The sequence below is a fragment of the Crocuta crocuta genome, unplaced genomic scaffold, assembly GCF_008692635.1.
Source record: "Crocuta crocuta isolate KB4526 unplaced genomic scaffold, BGI_CrCroc_1.0 scaffold262, whole genome shotgun sequence".
In the NCBI taxonomy this organism is placed as follows: domain Eukaryota; kingdom Metazoa; phylum Chordata; class Mammalia; order Carnivora; family Hyaenidae; genus Crocuta; species Crocuta crocuta.
This window is the reverse complement of record NW_027528869.1, coordinates 2,813,018-2,826,691: the sequence shown is the minus strand read 5'-3', so window position 1 is coordinate 2,826,691 and position 13,674 is coordinate 2,813,018.

Below are 13,674 nucleotides of genomic sequence, written 5' to 3'. Positions count from 1 at the left end.
GGCAAACCAATAAGGCATCTAAGAGAGATGTTCATGATATGGAATAAAAGAAGGAAGAAGCAGCAGTTTTTAAAAAGCAGAAAGAATTAAAAACTCGTTTGGTACCTGTATCTATCTACAATGTTGGAATTTTTCAGTGATCATCTGATAACATGTTCCTGTCGGATAGAAACACCTCCTTTAATGATTAAATTGGGGTTTACCTCCAAGGGAAGGAGAGCTTCTAGAAGCGTGGAACACTTATTGGTTGGGTGACTAGCTGACATCATGAAACTCAAATGCTTTACTCAGAAGAGGAAGGGACATCGGTGGCCACCTGCTCAAGTTACTGGCAGCACAGTACAGACCCTTGGGGTCATACACCTTGTCCTTTGAGCTGTTGCAATGCAGTCAGAATAAAGAGTCTCGCTCCTCGCCGATAAAAGCTGATGTCAAGGATACAACCTTCAAAGAGAGACATGCAGTGTGGACCACTTTATCACAGGTGTGGGTGACCAAAGTCATATAGTTCACATAGGGCCAGAGATGATGGCTCTTCCTCCAGACTTCTCCTACCTTGACAGCATTGACTTTGGGTTTGAGAAACAGAGCATTTCAATAGGGAAGGTGACAAGCCAGTTGGTAACAAAACCCTCAGGGGGCAAAATTTTACCTCTCGTCTTCAGCCTAATGGTTTCTTTCCACGATTCATTCTTCACACATTCCTTATGCAACAATCTAGCACTGAGGAGATAGAAGCCTAAGGTCCACAGTATCTTGAAAACAAGCTTTGGATACTTGCAAGAATTGTCAGAATCGTACATGTTGAACCTGATGGGACAAGTCTAAAATTAGAGAATTTTAGAGAAAAAGCAGCCCCTATAGGTCAGGGGAATGAGGAAAGGCTTGATAAAAGAGTTCCCACCTAACTGAATCTTTCTAAAATAAAACCTATCATAAAAGAGTACGACTTGATGCTTTTACCCATCAGTGCGTGCCTCATCGAATGACACATTCTTGTGACAGGTGAGTTTCAGCTCCACTGATACCTCTGTCTTTGGCTGTGGGTTTTCCTGGTGCAAGAAAGTACATAATCTTGGTCTTACCCTGATTTTTAATCTCGCAGTGGCAAGGAGTTTTCTTTCCCAGAGGATTTGTTTTTATTTTCCAATAGGTTCATACGCTTAAGTTTTTTTAGTACAATCCCTATGTATGTCTTCATTCCCAGAAACGTCCTCAGTATTAAGGCTTCAGTCCTCGCTAGATTTTTTTTCTTGCAGGCTCTTGTTACCAGTAGTTGCCTGACTGGTGTCTTTGCTTCCATCACTCAATAGCAATGGCCTTGGGTGTCTACTCCTCCCCTTTCTTGGGCTTTGTAATTTAGGTGAGTAGGCTCCATACCCTAAAGGCAACCCAAACCTCCCTGGGCTGCAGGATGTACGTGAAAAATCAGAACTTCTAGGTGTACATATTTTTTGGGGTATTTTTTTATTTATTTTGAGAGAGAGCAGGGGAGGGTCAGAGAAAGAGGAAGAGAGAGATCCCAAGCAGGCTCCGCACCGTCAGGGCAGAGCCCCATGCAGGGCTCAATCTCGTGAACTGTGAGATCATGACCTGTGCCGACAACAAGAGTCTGACGCTTAACTGACTGAGCCACCCAGGGGTCCCTAAGTGTATATTTGAAATTTAAAAAATAAGAAATTAAGGTTTATTAACATGTCATGTATGGCTAGATACAGGTGCCCTAATTCAATCTGTAGGTAAGAAAGGCGTCACATATAGTAACCGAGGCATCCTAGGGGGAGAGTAGAAGTTCTAACTGCAGAGGAGGTGACAGTGATGGCTTCATGCCAGAAGCTTCATGCCATCGTATTCAAACAACAACAACAACAACAACAGCTTTGTCTAACCATAGTATCTATAATTCATAGACAAACAACAACAGTTGGCAGACATTTCTCTTTTTTTAATGTTTATTTATTTTTCAGTGAGAGAGAGAGACAGAGTGGGAGCAGCGAGGGGCAGAGAGAGAGGGAGACAGAATGTGAAGCAGGCTCCAGGCTCTGAGCTGTCAGCACAGAGCCGGATGTGGGGCTCGAACTCACAAACCGTGAGATCATGACCTGAGTCGAAGTCAGATGTTCAACTGACTGAGCCGCCCAGGTGCCTCCAGACATTTCTCTTCCACTTTTAGCTCTTTATCAAGCACATCAGGGGTAAAAACAATGAAGATGTAATCAGATATGGTAAGAGGGAAGCCAAAATAATTCCAAATCATCCAGGCTATTTGAGTTCACATTAGGTGTGTTTTCTGCCTTGAAATGTTAGCTAATGAGAATGTGGAATCATCACAATTAATAGAATATTTACAATCTAAGTATCCAGAAAATGTGGACTAACCTTTCCATTTTTTTCCACTGATATTTCAAGCGCCACGAAACCAATTTGCTGACCTTTTTAGTGAGAACAAGGGACTCTTACTAAGATGTTCCCAGAAGATATGTTGCCCAAAATAAAAGATATAATCTGGTTCCTTCAAGGGAAAGAAGAGATTTTAACAGAGTGAAAACCTATCTGTGATGCAGGCAGGCCAGGTCCATGGACCCGGGGGGGTCTCGGGGTTTTATGGAGGATGGGGTACACGCCCCCTCAGGTGTCTAGGAACTAGTTTGAACAAAGACGGGGGCCCAGGGGTTATTCCTTGGAGCTAGGGGTCCTGATGTCTAGCTCCGGTGGTCTGGGATACACGTACGATGGCGTCCTTCTGTCATTCTCACCTGGTCCTTGCTTAGATGTTATTTATTCTAGAGAAGCATTCACTCTCGTCCCTCACCAGGAGGACATATGCTGTTTGCATTACAAGGCAGGTGTCCGGTGGGTCCTCGCAAGAAAAGAAGCAGGTAAAAGGAGCAAAAAGCAAATTTTGATGGAGTCCTTCAGTTTATCTATCTCATAGGCTCTCAAAAAGAACGACCTGGGGCATCTGGATGGCTCAGCCAGTTGAGCATTGGACTCTTGTTTTCTGCTCAGGTCAATGTCGCATGGTTTCGTTTGTGGGTTTGAGCCCTGCGTTGAGCTCTGTGCTGAGTGTGGAGCCTGCTTAAGATTCTTTCTCTCTTTCTCTCTCTCTCCCTCTGCCTCTCTCCCAAGCTCATGCGCTTCCCTTGTCACGCAGAGCACATTTTGAGAACTGCTACCAGCTAATGTTTGTATCACTGTGTGATTTTGTTGCTGAAAATGATGTGTGTCATCTATGAAAACCCTCGTATCTGTGCTCTTAAGAATATGATCACAGATTTACTTAAGCTCTTCAAAATATTTCCAAATAAACAGCTTTGATGGATTTTGAATCATTTTTAATATGTAAAAATGCAACTTATTTCCATGTATTTTCAAAAATGATGATTGCCATCTGGGAAGACAGAAATATAATAGCTACATTTTAACAAAAAACCTTTTATGTAATTGATAAACGAAACGGAAAAAGCAATATCATCATATAATAAGTACAGACAACTATGTTACTTCATTCATTTGTATCTATATATATTTAAAGGTGTCATTTTCACAGGTGACAGAGATTCAAATCAAATTTCAAAATAAAATGAATTTAGGGGCACCTGGGTGGCTTAGCTGGTGAAGCATCCAACTCTTGATTTCAGCTCAGGTCACGATCTCACGGTTCGTGGATTTGAGCCCTGCCTTAGGCTCCATGCTGATTGTGCAGAGCCTGCTTGGGATTCTCTCTCCCCATCTCTCTTTACCCCTCCCCCATTCATGTACTTGCTCTCCTGAGTGCGCGCGCTCTCTCTCTCAAAAGAAATAAATAATCTTAAAATAAGATAAGATACACTGAATTTAGGAATTTCCACTCCTGCCAATGATTGACTAATAGTAACCAGATTTACCCTCCAGTCTAACTTTTTTTGAAATCGACATAGGAAATGAAACAATGATTTTTATAACACTGAAACTCAGGCACAAAGAACAGTGTGATTCATGACAAATGGGAAATAAAAAGAGAAGCCTATGGTGGTCTCAGCTTGCTGCCTTAAGAGAGTTTCTTGGCAGCAGCTCAAGGAGAGGAAACCTAGGTGGAGCCGAGTGAACCCACTGAGTCTGGGAACACCCAAGTGGCTAGTTTGCCAGACAGAATACCAGAGAAGAGAGAGCTGCAAAACAAGAGAAGCCAAGGGATCTGGGAAGATATATCCTCAAGTGATCAGGACACTTACCAAAGCACGCATGGGAGGACACTGCCCACTTCCAGGAAAGAACCGCCTGAAAGTATTCTAAGAAGCAAGCGGAAGGCTCCTAAAACCCTGGTAAATTCCTAAGTGACAAGAGCACCGGAAGTGTCTTTGTTCTCATAGAGCTTCTGGGGCGTGCGGAGGGGGAGTAACTCTGACCATTTAACTTCTTGTTTGGCTAGTGCAGAGGACAGGCTCTGGGAGAATGACCGGGAATGATAGCACACTTCATCAGGAAGCGATGCGAATCACAGCTGTGCTTAGAAAGTGGTATCTTTATTAAGGAAAATCAGCACACTCTGGCTCCTGGTATGCAGCCGTTCTGGATATGGAAATACCTTTCCTGGCCACAGGGCTTCTACCCAATCACCATTTGTAGACTTACAGAAACTGTTATTCACTGCTCTGCTATCCTTTCGAACATCGTGGCCAACCGGGATACCTTCATTGCCTAAGAAATGCACCGATGGACTCTTCCCATAATGCACTGATGTTTCGTGTATCCCATCACCCAGAAGAACAAGGCAGCTGAGGGCTCATTACCGCACCGGCTAGGATACAGCTCCTTAGATGTTGAGATGCTGTCCAACTGGAACATGGTATATGTCTTCAACCAACTAATGAACAATGGATAGAACTGTTTCCACAATATCCATCCATCAGGGATGGAACTTATGTATGGTGCCAACGACCTGTCTGTCCCTTCACCGTGACTGACCTGGCTCCTGCCCCGACTGCCGAGTGCCCAACCTGCCAACCACATGAGATCGGTGCTCAGTCCCTCGCACGGCACCATTATCTACCCTGTGAGCTTGCTACCTCTTGGCAGGTTGATTCCACCAAAATTGTCCCCAAACTGGGAGTCAGCATCGGTACCTTATCCTCCAGGACTGGTTTTCTTTTCCTCTGATCCAAATGTTCTCTGTCCTACATATACATAATTTTCTCTTTATATCATTGTCAACGTATTCTCTATTCTCTGCAGGATGAGAGTTTTCTATTATGCTAAGATTTAGCAGAAAGAAATGCCCTTGACTTCCTCTGGTGGAAAGGGTTACCTCCTCATTGGAGATCAAGGTGACAATGGATCCGCTTCAGCTATGTAGGACCATGTCATGTTCTGTGTATTCTCATTATCTGGCTTCCTAGCAGCAGTAGTTCAAAAATTATTTTACTTCACATTCATTAGATGGTAGCCATAAAAGTAACTCGAAAAGAGTAGCAGGCGGAAGAATTTTAAGAAAAAAAATGGAAAAAGATCTAAAATTAAGACCATTCTTAGCATTAATCAAAGCTGTAATGAATATTACTACTCAGTTTAATTAAGAAATGCCCTCACTAAGGCTCAGTGCCACTTAGCCTTTTCTTGCAATAAATAACCGTTTGCCGTATATTCACAGAACAAGGTATTGTAAGTGTATGCAACGCACAAGCACACATAGTAGGAAAGTTTCACTGCAAGAGTGGAGGTGATACACTCTGTGTAGTTCTGATGGATGCCATCTGTGTTTTTATTTTTATTTTTATTTTTTAATGCTATTTTTTTAAATGTTTTATTTATTTCTAGGAGAGAGACAGCATGAGTAGGGGAGGGTCAGAGAGAGAGGGAGTCACAGACTCCGAAACAGGCTCCAGGCTCTGAGCTGGCAGTCAGCACAGAGCCCGACGCGGGGCTCGAACCCACGAACCGTGAGATCATGACCTGAGCCGAAGTCGGACGCTCAACCAACTGAGCCACCCAGGCGCCCCATAATGCTATTTTTAAGAAAGAGAGAGAGAAGGGGAGGGGCAGAGAGAGAAGGAGACAGGGAATCCCAAGCAGCCTCTGCACCATCGGCACAGAGCAGGATGCAGGGCTTGAACCCACAAACTGTGAGATCATGACTTGAACAGAAATCAAAAGTCAGTCACGTGACCGACTGAGCCGCCCAGGTGTCTCTGGATTTTTAAATGATTGCTGAGAACAGTCCTGGAGAAAAAAAGTCACCTAGGATCTTCCACCCCATTGTGGCTCTGCTTCTTCACTACTAAGTCTACTAGCATTTTTTTTTTTTTTTTTAAAGAAAACTAGAGTGGGAAGGGTCTATAGCCAAAGGGTACATAGGGAGCTAGAGGAAGGCTTTGTTACAGGGTGCCAGCCTGCCCCCATCCATGGGGAAGGAAGGGAAGGTATCTTCCTGACTACAGGCACAGAGTCTCTGGCAGAGACCGCAAAGCTAACAAAATCTGAGCTCCAGGCTCCTTCCAAAATTTTTTTTAAATGTTTTTATTTATTTCTGAGAGAGAGAGACAGCATGAGCAGGGGAGGTTCAGGGAGAGAGGGACACATAGAATACGGAGCAGCTCCAAGCTCTGAGCTGGCTGTCAGCACAGAGCCCGACGCGGGGCTTGAACCCACAAACCCTGAGATCATGACCTGGGCTGCAGTTGGATGCTCAACTGACTGAGCCACTCAGGCGCCCCTCCAGGGCCCTTCCAAAAAGCTGGGATATGCCCTATCAACATGTGATGGTCGCAGATTTCCATAAAACTTGTGAAAGTAAGATTTTTAAATTTATTTAGTTATAACACTTGACTCTTCACACTCAGACTTTCTTCTGACTTCCCCTCCATCATACACATCCACTCCCTCTCAGATGGCTTGGAGCCTCAGGTGTTTTTGAGATCTGGCTAAAGGAAAAGCTAAACTGGAGAGGCGTTCAGTGTGTGTTTAGAAACATTTTTACATAGGTCACAGTCACTTTCATGAAATATACAGTTATCACCAGTGTATGGGAATGGCCTCCAGGAATACCTGTAATTGTCCCCTGTGCTGACCATCCAGCATCATGACACAAAGATGCAGAACCAGAGGGACACCTGGGTGGCTCAGTTGGTTAAGCGTCTGACCCTTGATTTCAGCTCAGGTCACTCACGGTTCCTGAGTTCAAGCCCTGCATTGGGTTCTGTGCTGGCAGTGCGGCCTGCTTGGGATTCTGTCTCTCTGCCCCTCCCCTGCTCATGTTCTCTCTCTCTCTCTCCCTCTCTCTCTCTCCCTCTCTCTCCCTCCCTCTCAAAATAAATAAATAAATTTTTAAAAAAGGTTCAGCACCATAAAGGAATATTACATACAGTGTTCAGCTCTAGACATAATGAGCACACATGGACTCTGAAAAATTCTTTCAATCATCAGACATTAAAATTACAAGGAGAGGATTTTATCTTCAGAATCTTGTTAATATGGATGTTCTCTCCGTCAGCTAGTCTTAAAATGTAGCATATATCATTGTAAGCTTCATATTTCTTTCTCATGTGATGGGAATTAAGCAAAATAGAATTAAGATTTCTACATTTTAAAATCCACACAAAACCACGCACACAAAAAGTGACTATGTGTGGGAAGTAAAAGCCTTATTGTATGCCAAATATTAATAATAAAATATAAATTTTGATCCACCATGCTAGAGGAGAAACTGAATTGTAATTCAACCTTAAGTTAAAAACAATACTGCAATGGAATTTTCAAACAAAGAGAACCAGAATAAGCCCTAAAACTGCAGGAAAAATTGTAATTAAGACATGGCAGATAAAAATATAGGTTATTTTTCTGGATTTGTATGTTTGTGACAATTATTAGCCTGAAACTTTGTGATTTATTGATCTCTTCTTATTCTAAGTATTTACTTTAATATCTTTTTTTTCTTTAAAAGAGACCCAAATTTTTAAAGCTTTGAGGCCTCGGATCTACCTCTGGGCTTGACATTGTCTTGTGTCAGATGTCAGGATCATCACTTCCTCACTAAGACATGCTGCCAGGCTGTCACCATAGAAAATGCCTAGTATGGCCATTCTACTTAGTTCTAGCGTTAAGATGACTTGGGAATTTGATTTTAGTTGCTTCTAGAAGACCAGAAATGGAACTGTTCAGCTCTGAGCTTCCGGGAGCCACACACAACGAAGCATTAGAGTATGATACATCACCCACAAGTGAAACTGAGTCCATTTCAGCATTGGGACTAAAACAGTGCATAAGGATTTTTAACATTGTATTTATTTTTGAAGATAACTTATCTCCATTTCACTGGTTTCCATGCATGCTTTCAGTCTTCAGCACGAATTTCTCGGAATCTTTTATTAATTATTTATGAACATTTCACATAAAATATGGAGATGCCAAAGTGCTTTAAATTCTCTCAGATATGACTTGAGAGTAGATATAAATGAATAACTTTCTTCCCTTTGTGAGGGAATAAATTATCATGTTCTGAGATTCAGAATATCAGAAACTGTAAGTGACAAAAAATGCCCAGGAGTAAAAATTTTGCTTTCTTGAATCAGAAATAGAAAAGATGTTTTATCTCTGTATGTTTTAGAATCAAATCATGTAAAGATTCGGAGGTGTGTGTGTGAAAGGAAACGACCAAGATGTATTTCTTATTTTTCTTGTCATCCTTAGCTCTGGCAACCAAGATAGAATAATGGAGACATCTTCCAGGCGCCATTATTTCAATACAGATGTCACTAACTTCTCTCAGACATATTTTAATTGCTGTTAGTTTCTAATGAAATTCATAATCCTGAGGGAAAGTTAAGCTCATTGAAGGATCTTCTTGGCTCACTGCAGAATATTAAGCAGCACAGATGTCTGATATTGACATAATTAATAATATTGCATGGAAAGGAATTTATTCCAAAGGACCTGGTAAAGAATTAATGCATGAAGCCATACAGAATAACATATATTTTCTAACCTATCACCACTCCAATGTAATATGCTACAATAATATGGATTTTCTTTTTCAAAACCTGGGCTGAGAATAGCTTATTTGCAACTCAAAAATTTTGTCATTGTTATACTTGTGTTTTGTCATAGCTGCTGATGTGGAATTGGTCAATGAAAATCATGGCATTGTTCTTAGTAATGTGCATCTAGTTTAAGGGATGTTTTTCTACAGATGTTTATTCTGATGAAATAGCATGCATTCATTGTGTCTCCACTCATATCTCTAATATTTCCATGTCTTCAGTAAGTAATCCATTCATCCATTTTTAAGTTCATCTGTATTGTTCCAATACTTTCTTTTAAATGATGGCATTTCTGTGTATTACTATTTTGTGTAAATATTTTATATATTATAAAGTCAATGGCTCATCGAACATATTCTCGATGTAAAACTTCTCAGCATTATTAAACTATGGAGAATAAAATGTGAAAACTTCCTACTCTGCACATTGAACTGCCCTCTTCAGAGATCAATGCTCCTGGCCGTTTTTCCTATCCACTCATATACAATGCACATTTTTGTAGACGAGTGGGATCACATCGTATGTATTGTCTTCAAAATTGCTTCTTTTCCTTACCAGTATTTTGGATATCTTTACCTCTCAGGATACTTAAGAGCACTTCATTCTTTTCAACAGGTTGCATAGTATGTCACGGAATATGGGATCTTCACCCAGGTATTTGATCATTTCCCTAAGATGGAACTTGAGTTGCTTTCCACAATTTGCTATCACAAGCAGTACTGCTGAGACCATGCCTTTCATTCTTCTTGCATACATGGACGGGATCTTTAGGACAGACTGACAGACATAGATTAGCTGAGGCACCGTATGGCAACTTCACATCTTGATGAATTCTTCTAAGTTTATACGACAACCAATGGCTTGTGACTTTTTTACACCCTTGGAAACACTGCATAATATTTAAATCAGTAAGCTACGTGATATATACCCAGTGTATACATTATAATTAGCATTTTCCTGCTACTAAAAGGTTAAACGTTTTATTGTTTTGTATTTCTTTCACAAATTGCCTGTTTATAACCATTCTCGTTTCTTCATCTGGTTGCCCGATCCCTTATTTTATTTGAAAAACTATGTATTTTCATAATTTAATGTGTTGTTATATATACTGCAAATATATTCTCTTAGGCTGTGTTGTACTCTTAAGTCTAAAGTTCTCTCTCGGCCAGCGAAGAGCAGATGCGGATGAAAATAGGAGAGAGATGGCTAATGTCTGGGAAAAGACAAGAGCCCCAAACGAGGGTCCTTGCCCTGTTTTCATTAGGATCAGTAGGCTTACAAACACGGCAAAGGACATGTACACAGAGACATTGAATCTGTGAATGTTAACTTGTGGACGTGAGGGAAAGGGGGTCTTGAAGATATTCAGGGTTAGGAGTTTGGGTTAATACAAAACAAAATCCTGGCGCCGGGCAGTCAGGTGGAAGGTTGTTTACAGCGGACCTGATGCACCGCCTCTGTTTATCTTGGCTAGCCTGGGGGATGCGACCAAGGGGAAATAGCCTCGGGGTAACAAGGCACCTTTTCTTATGTTAATCATTAATTTCGCTCTGGGCTGCTTCTCCTGCTGCACTGTGGTCTATAGCCCAATTTACCTGTTCTAACTTGGTCCTTTCTTCCTGTGAAAGCAGCTTTCTGCTATCGCACTAAATTGAGGGGTGCTTTGCCCTGAATGCTTACTCTTATTTATTTCATGTATCTATGAATTGGGGGCCTTTGCCCCTCCTTACTTTATCCTGGGGTTTTACCCTCCCTCTCTTTCCTGGGGGCTCTGCACCCCCTCTCTATTCTGGGGTGCCTTTGTATCTCCCTATTTTAGGTTGTTAATCTTGTTTACCCAAACTCCAGGTGAGAGCATACCATGGCTTTGTACTTCGTTATGCCTTGTTAAGCCGCTGATGTAAGCCTAAGGTTATTTGACCCAAGGTTGTAATTTGCCCTTAAATATTTTTAAATGTTGGTAAGATAGCCATAATAATAATGCATCAAAAATTCACATACTACATGACACAACACTTTTAAAAACAGAATACTATTATTATCTTGGAAATCCCTTGCACGTCCCTCTTCGATGTCAATCACCCGCTCCTTTCCCAGGGAACCACTATTCTGAATTTGTGTCTACCATTCCATTGATTAGGTTTATACGTTTACCAAATATATTCATATTCGTAAATAATATTTTGTTTCATTTGCATCTTTTTTAACTTCATATGAGAGCATACTAATATAGTTTTTAGCCACATGCATTTTTTGTTCAAAATTTTATTGCTGAGATCCCAAATGTTGCCATCATCCATTCATTTTCACTGCAGTAACTTTTGGCATGAGTGTCCATAATTATATCATAACTAATTCATCTAAGATGTTGTTGGTGGACATTTGGTTTGTTAACATTTTTCTAACCATTGTCAACAGAATTGCCATGAACATTTTTGTCCAATGATATTTATATGGACATTTTCCTAGGGTCGTTGTTCTCAAGGTTTTTGATCTTAGGTCTTCTTAATATTCTGAAAGTAACTGAAGATCTCAAAGAACTTTGGTTTATATGGATTATATCTACCAGCATTTTTCAAATTAGGAGCTTAAAGAGGGAAATTTGAAATATTCATTTGTTAATTCCTTTAAAAGCGGTAAATATCTGTTAATGTTAATAAAATGTTTTATTTAAGTTAATAAATTTTATTTAAAGTTAATTATTATTTAAAGTACTTTTTATTTATTTAAGTTAATTATTATTTAAATTAATTTAAATATAATAAAAAATTAAAGTTAGTTATTATTTAAAGTTATTTATTAACTTATAATTTTATTGTAAGTTAATAAGATTTATTTATTTATTTACTTAAGACCTTTAAGTATTGAAAAGCTTTCTAGCTCACAGTAACAAATGCAAATTTCCACTAGTTTGGAAGGGGGTGGAACTTGAAAAGCTTATTCTAGTATTCCCTTGTTTACACTTTTAATAGCTAGAGGATCTACAGTGACATCTTTGTGTCATTCCTAATAGTGATTTGTGTCTTCCAAGGATCTATTTTTATGAAAGCCTGATTCTTGGCTCTCTATTCTGTTCCAATAGTCTATTTGTCTGTACCTCTTTCAACAACATATTTTCTTAATTCTTACAGCTTCACGAACATTTTATAATATCTGATAAGACTTTTCTTTTTCTTCTTCTTTTCCTTAAAATTTTTTTTAATGTTTTATTTATTTTTGAGAGAGAGAGAGAGACAGCGTGAGCAGGGGAGAGTCAGAGAGAGAGGAAGACACAGAAGACAGTCTCCAGGCTCTGAGCTGTCAGCACAGAGCCCGATGTGGGGCTCGAACCCATGAACCGTGAGATCATGACCTGAGCCGAAGTAGGACGCCCAACCTACTGAGCCACCCAGGCACCCCTCCTTAAAATTTTTTTAATGTTCATTTATTTTGGGGAGAGGGAGAGAGAGAATGAGTTCGAGAAGGGCAGAGAGAGAGAGGGAGACACAGAATCTGAAGCAGGCTCCAGGCTCTGAGCTATCAGCACAGAGCCCGACGAGGGGCACGAACCCATGAACTGTGTGATCATGACCTGAGCTGAAGTCAGATGCTTAACCAATTGAGCCACCCAGGTGTCCCATTCTTCCTCTCCTTTCTTTTATATTCTCCTCTTTGTCTCCTTCTCTTCCTCCTCCTTCTTCTTCTTTATCTTCTCCCTCCTTCTTTTTCATCATCTCCTTCGTCCTCTTTCTTTTTTCCCCTTATTTTATCTATTCTCTTTGTCTGAAATATTGTGTCTGTTCTAGGTCTTATGATTCTCTATAAAAATGTAGAAAGAATAAGCTTTTCAAGTTCCACAACAAAAACAACCAAAACGAAGACAAGAGCAGAGATGACCCAAGAGATATATTTATGTCCACAAAATGACTTGTGCAAGAACATTCAAAGCATTCTTTTTATAGTCAAACACTGGAAGTAACCCAAATATTTATCAACAAGAGAATGCATAAACATAACAAGACGTATTAATGAAATGGAATTTACTCCTAACTACTATAAAAGAATGAACTACCAATGGACGCAACTCAAAAATAGGGGAAACTTAAAAAACTGTTTGGACCAAAACAGATACAAAACACCATATACTTATAACCCATTTATATTATGGCAGAAATCAAAACAGTGGTTGCCACTAAGAGAAGGGTAAAGTATTTAACTGCAAAGGAGAACAGGAGAAATTAGAGGGATGTTGGAGATATTTTATATAGTGATCAAAATGGTGGTCATGCAAGTGTCAAAACTTATTACATCATATCCTTAAAATCTGAACATTTTGTTGTTAGTAAATTATTCATTAATCAAAAACACAACCCACTTTTGTATAAGTCAATGGGTCCAAATATCATAATGAAAATTACAAGTTATTTTGAATTCTATGGCAATATCACAACTTGTGAGGCACATCTAAGTTAGAGGGAAAATCATAATATAGAAAAATATACTAGTAAATTACAAGCAGGTACCTGAATATTGCCTAGTTTTCAAATAAGGTATTTCTTCATAATATCTTTTAAAACAAAGTTTGGATATCAAGAACTACTTAACCCTCATTTTTTATTTTCAATATTTTTGACTTTATTTGTTTTAATCATAGTCCATTTTACCAGAGATTGGCCCTTTT